The following is a 12,503-nucleotide window of genomic DNA, read 5'->3' as shown; positions in this document are numbered from 1 at the left end:
CAAATCATGCTGGGGAGGATAGAAGAGTTTTAGGCTCTTACATCAATCCAAACCCAGGAAACTGTGGAAGTAGCATTAAAAAGCCAACCATCCATGCCAATAATTTTGAACTGAAGCCACAGCTCATCACCCTTGTGCAGAACAACTGTTCGTTCGGAGGAAGTGTCCAAGAGGACCCAAATCAACATTTAACCACCTTCCTGAGAATATGTGACACAGTGAAGTCTAATGGTGTTCATCCTGACACCTATAGACTGCTCTTGTTTCCATTCTCACTCAAGGATAAGGCAGCCAAGTAGCTGGAATCTTTCCCAAGGGAAAGCTTGACAACTTGGGAAGACGTGGTGAACAAATTCTTAGCAAGATTTTACCTTCCTCAAAGAATCAATAGGATGAGAGCTGAGGTCCAAACTTTTAGGCAACAAGATGGTGAGACTCTATATGAAGCATGGGAGAGGTTTAAAGACCTAACAAGGAGGTGCCCACCAGATATGTTCAATGAATGGGTGCAGCTGCACATTTTCTATGAAGGGCTGTCTTATGAGTCAAAGAAGGCCGTAGACCATTCATCTGGAGGATCTTTGAACAAGAAGAAAACCATTGAAGAGGCTATAGATGTCATTGAAACAGTAGCAGAGAATGACTACTTCTATGCTTCCGAAAGAGGGAACACAAGAGGAGTAATGGAGCTAAACAATGTAGATGCTCTGTTGGCCCAAAACAAGCTCATTACCCAGCAGCTGGCTGACCTCACCAAGAAGATGGAGAGGAACCAAGTAGCAGCAATCTCCACTTCATCAACAACCCAAGAAGGAGTGAATGAAGAAGCAGAGGGTAGCCAGGAGCAAGCCAACTACATTGGGAATTCACCTAGGCAGAACCATGATCCTTACTCCAAGAATTACAACCTTGGATGGAGGAATCACCCAAACTTTGGGTGGAGAAATCAACAAGACCAAAGCCTTGATCAAAGACGCCCAAATCCAAACAATTTCACATCTAGACCATATCAACATCCCAATAACAACACCTCTCCACATTCATATCAAGGCCAGAACAACCATCCCCAACCTGACCTATCATCATTTGATGAAAGAATCTCAAGGATTGAAAATCTACTTGAAGGCATATGCAAGGATATCCAAGACAACAAGGTATTCAAGGAGGAAGTGCGAGCCAGTTTCAAGAACCAGAGAGACACAATCAAGAGGTTGGAATCTCAAGTAGGATATCTCTCTGAGCAAATTCCCAAACCCACAGATGGATTCCCAAGTGACACAGAGAAGAATCCGAGAGGTGAAACAAAGAAAGTAAGATGGGAAGATTGCAAGATGGTCACTATAAGTGATAAGGAGACTGAGGACAAGCCAAGCAAGCTGTCAGAACAACCTGAGGATACCTAACAGAGAAGGAGGAAAAAGAATACCAAGAACCAGAAATATCAAAACAGGAGCTGCTGAGACTCTATGCACCTTTTCCCCAACTGCTCAATGGTGCTGTGGAGAAGAGAATATACTCAAGATTTGTTGACTTGTTTGCATCTTTGCATGTGAACATACCATTCATCAAGACTATCCAACAAATGCCTGCATATATCAAGTATATGAAGGAGCTGCTTCCTAGGAAAAGCTCACTCAAGGGAGGACAGACTATAGTGATGAACAAGGGGTGCAGTGCCCTCATTCAACCACAGTTACCTACGAAAAGAAAAGATCCAAGGAGTTTTCATGTCCCCTGTGCCATAGGAGAAACAATGTTTGATAGAGCACTCTGCGATTTGGGAGCAAGCATCAACTTAATGCCCTTAGCCCTGGTGAAGAGATTGCAGATCAATGAGATATTGCCCACAGATGTGGTCATCAGGCTGGCTGACAAAACTCAAAAACAAGCAATAGGGGTGGTGGAAAATGTGTTGTTAAAGGTTGAGAAATACTTTCTTCCCACAGACTTTGTCATCTTGGACATGGAAGAGAGTCACACTCACCCAATCATATTGGAAAGACTATTCCTAGCTACAGCCAGAGCACTTATAGATGTGGAGCGAGGGGAGCTAATATTGAGGATCCATAATGAACAACTCAGCTTCAATGTCTTCAAACTCTCCCAAGAAGCTGACCAAGAAAATAAAGAACCAAGTACAGATCGTAACGAAATGCTGACAGAGGAAGCAAACATTGAAGCACAACCAGCTCAACTGGGAAAGCCCTTGGTTGATGAACAAGGAAATAAGCAGCTGTCATAGCTCAAGGAAAAGCTGGAGGAACCTAAACTACCAGAAACATGTGAAGACAACAACAAAATTTCCTTAGAAGAAGAAGTTACAAAGAACAAGGCAACATCAAAAGGGACAAAGAAGAAAGTACCAAGGGGGTGGAGGAACAAGAAGATCCCTACGGAAGACTTCTCTCTAGGAGATAAAGTGATCTCAGCTTACTTTCCAGATATCCCCCTAATCTCCCGACTGTACCATCTCAGTTACCTAAGGTCTTCACTATTAACAGAGTCCTCTCCTTGGAACATGTGGAGATCATTGATACAACCAATGGATATAAGTCCAAGGCAAGAGGGGAGGACTTGAAGCATTATCAACCTCCCTGATGAAGGAGAAACGTCAAGCTAGTGACGCTAAAGAAGCGCTTCATGGGAGGCAACCCATGTTTTATTAGCTTTTTGGTGCACGAAATTGTGATGTCTGGTAATGGCTTCTTAGGCCAGATACTCTGATCTAGTTTTACAGTCTGTCACAACTTCGATACAACTAACCAGCAAGTGCACTGGGTCGTCCAAGTAATACCTTACGTGAGTAAGGGTCGAATCCCACGGAGATTGTTGGTATGAAGCAAGCTATGGTCACCTTGTAAATCTCAGTCAGGCAGATATAAAGTGATAATGGTGTTTTCGAATATTATATAATAAAATAGGGATAGAGATACTTATGTAAATCATTGGTAGGAATTTCAGTTAAGCGAATGGAGATGCTTTTCGTTCCTCTGAACCTCTACTTTCCTGCTATCTTCATCCAATCAGTCTTACTCCTTTCCATGGCTGGCTTTATGTGATACATCACCACTGTCAATGGCTACTTTCGGTCATCTCACGGGAAAATGATCCAATGCCCTGTCACGGCACGGCTAATCGTCTGGAGGCATCACCCTCATCAATGGCTTCATCTTATCCTCTTAGTGAATAATATGCTCACGCACCCTGTCACGGCACGGCTATTCATCTGTCGGTTCTCGATCATGTCGGAATAGGATTTACTATCCTTTTGCGTCTGTCACTAACGCCCTGCAATCGCGAGTTCGGAGCTCGTCACAGTCATTCAATCATTGAATCCTACTTGGAATACCACAGACAAGGTTTAGACTTTCCGGATTCTCTTGAATGCCGCCATCATTCTAGCTTACGCCACGAAGATTCTGGTTAGGAGATCTAAGAGATACTCATTCTAGCTTAATTCATGTAGAACAGAAGTGTTTGTCAGGCACGCGTTCATAGGGGAGAATGGTGATGAGCGTCACACATAATCATCACCTTCATTACGTTCTTGGGTGCGAATGGATATCTTAGAAGCAAAATAAGAAGAATTGAATAGAAAACAGTAGTACTTTGCATTAATCTTTGAGGAACAGCAGAGCTCCACACCTTAATCTATGGAGTGTAGAAACTCTACCGTATGAAAATACATAAGTGAAGGTCCAGGCATGGCCGAGATGGCCAGCCCCCTAAACGAGATCACAGGATCAAAATACAATCCCGGATCCAAAGATGATCAAAAGATACCTAATACAATAGTAAAAGGTCCTATTTATAATAAACTAGTCACTAGGGTTTACATGAGTAAGTAATTGATGCATAAATCCACTTCCGGGGCCCACTTGGTGTGTGTTTGGGCTGAGCTTAAGTGTAGCACGTGCAGAGGCCATTTGTGGAGTTGAACGCCAGTTTCTATGCCAGTTTGGGCGTTCAACTCTGGTTTTGGATCCTTTTCTCGCGCTGGACTCCAGATTTGGGCAGAAGGCTGGCGTTGAACGCCAGTTTACGTCGTCAATTCTTGGCCAAAGTATGGACTATTATATATTGCTGGAAAGCCCTAGATGTATACTTTCCAACGCAATTGGAAGCGTGCCATTTCGAGTTTTGTAGCTCCAGAAAATCCACTTTGAGTGCAGGGAGGTCAGAATCCAACAGCATCAGCAGTCCTTCTTCAACCTCTGAATCTGATTTCTGCTCAAGTCCCTCAATTTCAGCCAGAAAATACCTGAAATCACAGAAAAACACACAAACTCATAGTAAAGTCCAGAAATGTGAATTTAACACAAAATCTATTAAAAACATCCCTAAAAGTAACTAGATCCTACTAAAAACATACTAAAAACAATGTCAAAAAGCGTATAAATTATCCGCTCATCACTTTTACTATTGAATAAGTCAATATTCATGAATTCCAACCCAAACTTGGTGAATTTCTTATATTGCATTATATAGTGAAGAACAAGTTTGGTGTTCAAAGCGTACCAAGAAAGCATGAATGCAACAGAGAGCATGCTAGTCTTGGAGCTTTGAATAAGACTTTTGATCACAGTGCTCCAAACTAAGTTTGGTGTCACCCCATGGTGCCACCAAAATGCATATAAGGATACACAGTTAGTTAGTTAGTTGGAGTTCATGAATAAACAATCTCATCTTTTCATCTCTTTATTATTTTAGCCGTAAAAATTTAAAGTGATTTCTTTTTGTGATAATTCTTACTTTTTTTATTTTATCTTTACAGGGAAAGGAAAGGAGCATTGAAAGAGATTGATTGGATAATTTAATGGGAAAGGTTCGGCCACTTCATGAAGAGGGCACTACACACGTGCCTCAAGGGGAATGCATTGGGAATGGTTGCCATGCAACATTGGAGGAAGAACAAACTTGGAAAGCGAACCAACTCCATCATAAAGTTGAGAATCCTCGTGCTTACTCCATATAAAACCCCATCCGTTCATCATACACTAATCCCATCAATCCACACCTTTCATCTCTTCATCACTTCCCTATATAAATGAATCAAATCCACACCATCTCCATGTTCGAAAATCATACCCCTTGCACTTCACTTTCCAGCAACCAATTCTTCAACTTCTCACTCTCTAAATCCCACACCTCTTCCCTTCACTACACCCTTTTTGCTTCATGGCATCATCAAGCTCCAAGAGGCAGAAGAGGAAGGAACCAACGGAGAACATTTTCTTCGACGAGAAGAGATTCAAGACTGCCTTCCATGAACGAGAATTTGAGCGGATAAATCTCAAAAAGATACTGCCCGAGTTAACCTTCCAAATCAATGAAGACGAATGCCCACAGATTCGGGAGAAGATTGAAGAAAGAGGGTGGCAATTGCTCACCAATCCAGAGGGGAAGATCAATGCAAACCTCATCAAAGAGTTCTACGCGAATGTGGTCAGAGAAGACAAAACCAGAGCCCCAACCTTCAAAAGCTATGTAAGGGGAAGGGAGGTAGACTTCAGTCCAAATGCGATAATAAGAACTCTTCACCTGAAATCACCACACTTTGATGAGCCTAGCTATCATACAAGGATAAGTAAAAGCCAAGACAACGATGAGCTCACTGAGATAGTGACTGACATCTGTGTTATAGCAGCTGACTAGGAGAGCTATGGAGATCGGAGACCCCGGTTCATCAAGAGGGGAGACCTTAGCCCAGAAGCCAAGGGGTGGTTTGAACTCGTGAGGAGGTCTGGTGCACGAAATTGTGATGTCCAGGCTCGAACAATCCCTGGCAACGTGAGCAACTTGGTACGCGTAATCTTGATTACACTTTAATTATGTAAAATTCATGGCTCTTTCTTTCCCTGGCAATGGCGCCAAGAACATGGTGCCAATACCATGGTTCACAACTTCGATACAACTAACCAGCAAGTGCACTGGGTCGTCCAAGTAATACCTTACGTGAGTAAGGGTCGAATCCCACGGAGATTGTTGGTATGAAGCAAGCTATGGTCACCTTGCAAATCTCAGTCAGGCAGATATAAATTGATAATGATGTTTTCGAATAATAAATAATAGAATAGGGATAGAGGTACTTATGTAATTCATTGGTAGGAATTTCAGATAAGCGAATGGAGATGCTTTTCGTTCCTCTGAACCTCTGCTTTCCTGCTATTTTCATCCAATCAGTCTTACTCCTTTCCATGGCTGGCTTTATGTAAGGGCATCACCGTTGTCAGTGGCTACATCCCCTCCTCTCAGTGAAAAATATGCTCACATGCTCTGTCACAGCACGGCTAATCATCTGTCGGTTCTCGATCATGCTGGAATAGGATTCACCCTCCTTTTGCGTCTGTCACTAACGCCCAGCACTCGCGAGTTTGAAGCTCGTCACAGTCATCCAATCATTGAATCCTACTCGGAATACCACAGACAAGGTTTAGACTTTCTGGATTCTCTTGAATGCCGCCATCATTCTAGCTTACGCCACGAAGATTCTGGTTAGGAGATCTAAGAGATATTCATTCTAGCTTATTTCATGTAGAACAGAGGTGTTTGTCAGGCACGTGTTCATAGGGGAGAATGGTGATGAGCGTCACACATAATCATCACCTTCATCATGTTCTTGGGTGCGAATGGATATCTTAGAAGCGAAATAAGATGAATTGAATAGAAAACAGTAGTACTTGGCATTAATCTTTGAGGAACAGCAGAGCTCCACACCTTAATCTATGGAGTGTAGAAACTCTACCGTTGAAAATACATAAGTGAAAGGTCCAGGCATGGCCGAGATGGCCAGCCCCCTAAAACGTGATCACAGGATCAAAATACAATCCAGGATCCAGGATGAACAAAGGATCAAAAGATAATCCAAAGATGTCAAATACAATAGTGAAATGTCCTATTTATAATAAACTAGCTACTAGGGTTTACAGAAGTAAGTAATTGATGCATAAATCCACTTCCGGGGCCCACTTGGTGTGTGCTTGGGCTGAGCTTGAGTGTTGCACGTGTAGAGGTCCTTTCTGGAGTTGACCGCCAGCTTTTGTGCCAGTTTGGGCGTTCAACTCTGGTTTTGGCTCCTTTTCTGGCGCTGGACGCCAGATTTGGGTAGAAAGCTGGCGTTGAACGCCAGTTTACGTCGTCTATTCTTAGCCAAAGTATGGACTATTATATATCGTTGGAAAGCCCTGGATGTCTACTTTCCAACGCAATTGGAAGCGCGCCATTTCGAGTTTTGTAACTCCAGAAAATACATTTTGAGTGCAGGGAGGTCAGAATCCAACAGCATCAGCAGTCCTTCTTCAACCTCTGAATCTGATTTCTGCTCAAGTCCCTCAATTTCAGCCAAAAAATACCTGAAATCATAGAAAAACACACAAACTCATAGTAAAGTCCAGAAATGTGAATTTAACATAAAAACTAATGAAAACATCCCTAAAAGTAACTAGATCCTACTAAAAACATACTAAAAATAATGTCAAAAAGCGTATAAATTATCCGCTCATCACAACACCAAACTTAAATTGTTGCTTGTCCCCAAGCAACTGAAAATCAAATAGGATAAAAAGAAGAGAATATACTATAAATTCCAAACTATCAATGAAACATAGCTGCAATCATATGAGCGGGACTTATAGATTTTTGCCTCTTGAATAGTTTTGGCATCTCACTTTATCCATTGAAGTTCAGAATGATTGGCATCTATAGGAACTCAGAGTTCAGATAGTGTTATTGATTCTCCTAGTTCAGTATGATGATTCTTGAACACAGCTATTTTATGAGTCTTGGCCGTGGCCCTAAGCACTTTGTTTTCCAGTATTACCACCGGATACATAAATGCCACAGACACATAATTGGGTGAACCTTTTCAGATTGTGACTCAGCTTTGCTAAAGTCCCCAATTAGAGGTGTCCAGGGTTCTTAAGCACACTCTTTTTTTTTTCTTTGGACCTTGACTTTAACCGCTCAGTCTCAAGTTTTCACTTGACACCTACACGCCACAAGCACATGGTTAGGGACAGCTTGGTTTAGCCGCTTAGACCAGGATTTTATTCCTTTAGGCCCTCCTATCCACTGATGCTCAAAGCCTTGGGATCCTTTTTATTTGCCCTTGCCTTTTGGTTTTAAGGGTTATTGGCTTTTTGCTCTTGCCTCTTGGTTTTAAGAGCTTTTGGCGTTTTCTGCTTGCTTTTTCTCTCTTTTTTTTTCTATTTTTTTCGCCTATTTTTTTTCTTCTTTTTTTTTTCTGCAAGCTCTGTTCTTTGCTGCTTTTTCTTGCTTCAAGAATCATTTTTATGATTTTTCAGATTATCAAATAACATGTCTCCTAGTCATCATTCTTTCAAAAGCCAACATATTTAACATTCTTAAACAACAACTTCAAAAGACATATGCACTGTTCAAGCATACATTCAGAAAACAAGAAGCATTGTCACCACATCAATATAATTAAGCTAAGTTCAAGGATAAATTCGAAACTCATGTACTTCTTGTTCTTTTGAATTAAAACATTTTTCATTTAAGAGAGGTGATGGATTCATAGGACATTCATAACTTTAAGACAAAGTTACTAACTACTAATGATCATGTAATGAAGACACAAACACAGATAAGCACATAACATAGAAAACAAAAAACAGAAGGAATAAGAACAAGGAATGAATCCACCTTAGTGATGGTGGCGTTTCCTTCTTGAGGTATCAATGATGTCTTTGAGCTCTTCTATGTCCCTTCCTTGTCTTTGTTGCTCCTCCCTCATTGCTTTTTGATCTTCTCTTATTTCATGAAGCATGATGGAGTGCTCTTGATGTTCCACCCTTAGTTGTCCCATATTGGAACTCAATTCTCCTAGGGAGGTGTTGATTTGCTCCCAATAGTTTTGTGGAGGAAAGTGCATTTGAGGCATCTCCGGGATCTCATGGTGATGAGCTTCATACGCCTCTTGAGCTCCATGAATGGGCTCTCTTGCTTGCTCCATCTTTTTCTTAGTGATGGGCTTGTCCTCTTTAATGAGGATATCTCCCTCTATGTCAATCCCAGCCGAATTGCATAGGTGGCAGATGAGGTGAGGAAAGGCTAACCTTGCCATGGTGGAGGACTTGTCAGCCACCTTGTAGAGTTCTTGAGGTATAATCTCATGAACTTCTACCTCTTCTCCAATCATGATGCTATGGATCATGATGGCCCGGTCTATAGTAACTTCAGACCGGTTGCTAGTGGGAATGATTGAGCATTGAATGAACTCCAACCATCCTCTAGCTACAGGCTTGAGGTCCAATCTTCTTAGTTGAACCGGCTTGCCTTTGGAGTCAATCCTCCATCGAGCTCCTTCTACACATATGTCCATAAGGACTTGGTCCAACCTTTGATTAAAGTTGACCCTTCTAGTGTAGGGGCGTTCATCTCCTTGCATAATGGGCAAGTTAAATGCCAACCTCACATTCTCCAGACTAAAATCTAAGTATTTCCCCCGAACCATTGTAACATAGTTCTTTGGATTCGGGTTCCTACTTTGATATTGGTTCTTGGTGATTCATGCATTAGCATAGAACTCTTGAACCATTAGGATGCCGACTTGTTGGATTGGATTTGTTAGAACTTCCCAACCTCTTCTTTGAATTTCATGTTGGATCTCCGGATACTCATTTCTTTTGAGTTTGAAAGGGACCTCAGGGATCACCTTCTTCTTGGCCACAACATCATAGAAGTGGTCTTGATGGGCTTTGGAGATGAACCTTTCCATCTCCCATGACTCGGAGGTGGATGCTTTCATCTTCCCCTTCCCCTTTCTAGAGGATTCTCCGGTCTTAGGTGCCATCAATGGTAATGGAAAAACAAAAAGCTTATGCTTTTACCACACCAAACTTAGAATATTGCTCGCCCTCGAGCAATAAACAAAAGAATAGAAGAAGAAGAAGAAATATGGAGAGGGAGAGGGAGATGTGGTTTCGGCCAAGAGGAGTGTAGAGGGGTGTGTTGTGTGAATTTGATGAAGAATGGAGATCTTTATATAGGGAAGGGAGGGGGGAAAGGTTTCGGCCATATGGGTGGGTTTGGGTGGAAAATTGGTTTTGAATTTTGAAGGTGGGTGGAGTTTATGAGGTAGGTTTATGGGGAAGAGTGGATGTATGTGAGTGGTGAAGAGGTGATGGGGAAGAGAGTTTGAGGTGATTGGTGAAGGGTTTTTGGGGAAGAGTGTTTATGGGGTTGTGTGAAAGAGAGTGGTGAGAAGAAGTGAGTGGAGGTAGGTGGGGATCCTGTGGGGTCCACAGATCCTGAGTGGTTCCTGTGGGTCCACAGATCCTGAGGTGTTCAAGGATTTACATCCCTGCACCCATTAGGCATGTAAAAATGCCTTTGTACACAACTCTGGGCGTTCAGCGCCAGGTTGGTGGCCATTTTGGGCGTTCAACGCCCATTTGTATGCCATTTCTGGCGTTGAACGCCAGAACCATGCCTGTTCTGGCGTTCAGCGCCCAGAAGCTGCCCATTTTGGGCGTTCAGCGCCAGAACCATGCTCTGTTCTGGCGCTGAACGCCAGACAGATGCTCCTCCAGGGTGTGATTTTTCTTCTGCTGTTTTTGATTTTGTTTTCAATTTTTCTATTTATTTTATGACTCCACATGATCATCAACCTATAAAGACATATAACTAAGAAAAATATAGTTAGATAAATAAAAATTGGGTTGCCTCCCAACAAGCGCTTCTTTAATGTCAATAGCTTGACAGTGGGCTCTCATGGAGCCTTACAGATGTTCAGAGCATTGTTGAAACTCTCCAACACCAAACTTAGAGTTTGGATATGGGAGTTCAACACCAAACTTAGAGTTTGACTGTGGGGGCTCTGGTTGACTCTGCTTTGAGAGAAGCTTTTTCTGCTTCCTCTCCATGGTTGCAGAGGGAGATCCTTGAGTTTTAAACACAAGGGAGTCCTCATTCCATTGAAGGACTATTTCACCTCTGTCAACATCAATCACAGCTCTTGCTGTGACCAAGAAAGGTCTTCCTAGGATGATGGATTCATCCTCTTCCTTTCCAGTATCCAGGACTATGAAATCAGCAGGGATGTAAAGGCCTTCAACCTTTACTAATACGTCCTCTACTTGTCCATATACCTGTTTTCTTGAATTGTCTGCCATCTCTAATGAGATTTTAGCAGCTTGCACCCCATAGATTCCCAGTTTCTCTATTATAGAGAGGGGCATGAGGTTTATTCCTGAACCAAGGTCACACAGAGCCTTAAAGATCATGGTGCCTATGGTACAAGGTATTATGAACTTTCCAAGATCCTGTCTCTTCTGAGGCAATATCAGTTGATCCAGATCACTTAGTTCATTGATGAACAAGGGAGGTTCAACTTCCCAAGTATCAATGCCAAATAATTTGGCATTCAGCTTCATGATTGCACCAAGAAACTTGGCAGTTTGCTCTTCAGTAACATCCTCATTCTCTTCAGAAGAGGAATACTCATCTGAGCTCATGAAGGGCATAAGGGGGCTTAATGGAATCTCTATGGTCTCTAGATGAGCCTCAGAGTCCTTTGGTTCCTCAGAGGGAAGCTCCTTATTGATCACTGGACGTCCCAGGAGGTCTTCCTCCTTGGGATTCACGTCCTCTCCTCTTCTCATAGGTTCGGCCATGATGCTTATGTCAATGGCCTTGCACTCTCCCTTTGCATTCTCTTCTGTATTGCTTGGGAGAGTACTAGGAGGGATTTCAGTGATCCTTTTACTCAGCTGGCCCACTTGTGCTTCTAGATTTCTAATGGAAGACCTTGTTTCATTCATGAAACTTACAGTGGCCTTAGATAGATAAGAGACTAAATTTGCTAAATTAGAAGTATTTTGTTCAGAGTTCTCTGTCTGTTGCTGAGTGGATGATGGAAAAGGCTTGCTATTGCTAAACCTGTTTCTTCTACCATTATTAAAGCCTTGTTGAGGCTTTTGATCCTTCCATGAGAAATTTGGATGATTTCTCCATGATGAGTTATAGGTGTTTCCATAAGGTTCACCTAAGTAATTTACCTCTGCTATTGCAGGGTTCTCAGGATCATAAGCTTCTTCTTCATAAGAAGCGTCTTGAGTACTGTTGGATGCAGCTTACATTCCATGCAGACTCTGAGAGATCATATTGACTTGCTGAGTCAATATTTTATTCTGAGCCAATATGGCATTCAGAGTATCAATTTCAAGAACTCTCTTCTTCATAGGCGTCCCATTACTCACAGGATTCCTTTCAGAAGTGTACATGAACTGGTTATTAGCAACCATGTCAATGAGTTCTTGAGCTTCTGCAGGCGTTTTCTTTAGGTGAATGGATCCACCTGCAGAAGTGTCTAGTGACATCTTTGATAGCTCAGATAAACCATCATAGAATATATCCAGGATGGTCCATTCTGAAAGCATGTCAGAAGGACACTTTTTGGTCAACTGTTTGTATCTTTCCCAAGCTTCATAGAGGGATTCACCTTCTTTCTGTCTGAAGGTTTGAACATCAGCTCTAAGCTT

At 42.1% G+C, this 12,503-nt stretch overlaps 2 non-coding genes across 2 annotated transcripts; one reads left to right on the top strand and one right to left on the bottom strand.

Annotated features, from left to right (window-relative positions):
* Positions 1–389: 389 nt before the first annotated feature.
* On the bottom strand, positions 390–496 carry LOC112774912 (small nucleolar RNA R71). The gene has a single exon (XR_003189366.1). It is a non-coding gene; the product is annotated as a small nucleolar RNA R71 (small nucleolar RNA).
* Positions 497–12,395: 11,899 nt separating this feature from the next.
* On the top strand, positions 12,396–12,503 carry LOC112773628 (small nucleolar RNA R71). Its single transcript, XR_003188169.1, has one exon. It is a non-coding gene; the product is annotated as a small nucleolar RNA R71 (small nucleolar RNA).

This window comes from Arachis hypogaea, chromosome 18 (assembly GCF_003086295.3).
Source record: "Arachis hypogaea cultivar Tifrunner chromosome 18, arahy.Tifrunner.gnm2.J5K5, whole genome shotgun sequence".
Lineage (NCBI taxonomy): Eukaryota > Viridiplantae > Streptophyta > Magnoliopsida > Fabales > Fabaceae > Arachis > Arachis hypogaea.
This window is presented reverse-complemented; position numbering and strand designations above follow the sequence as displayed.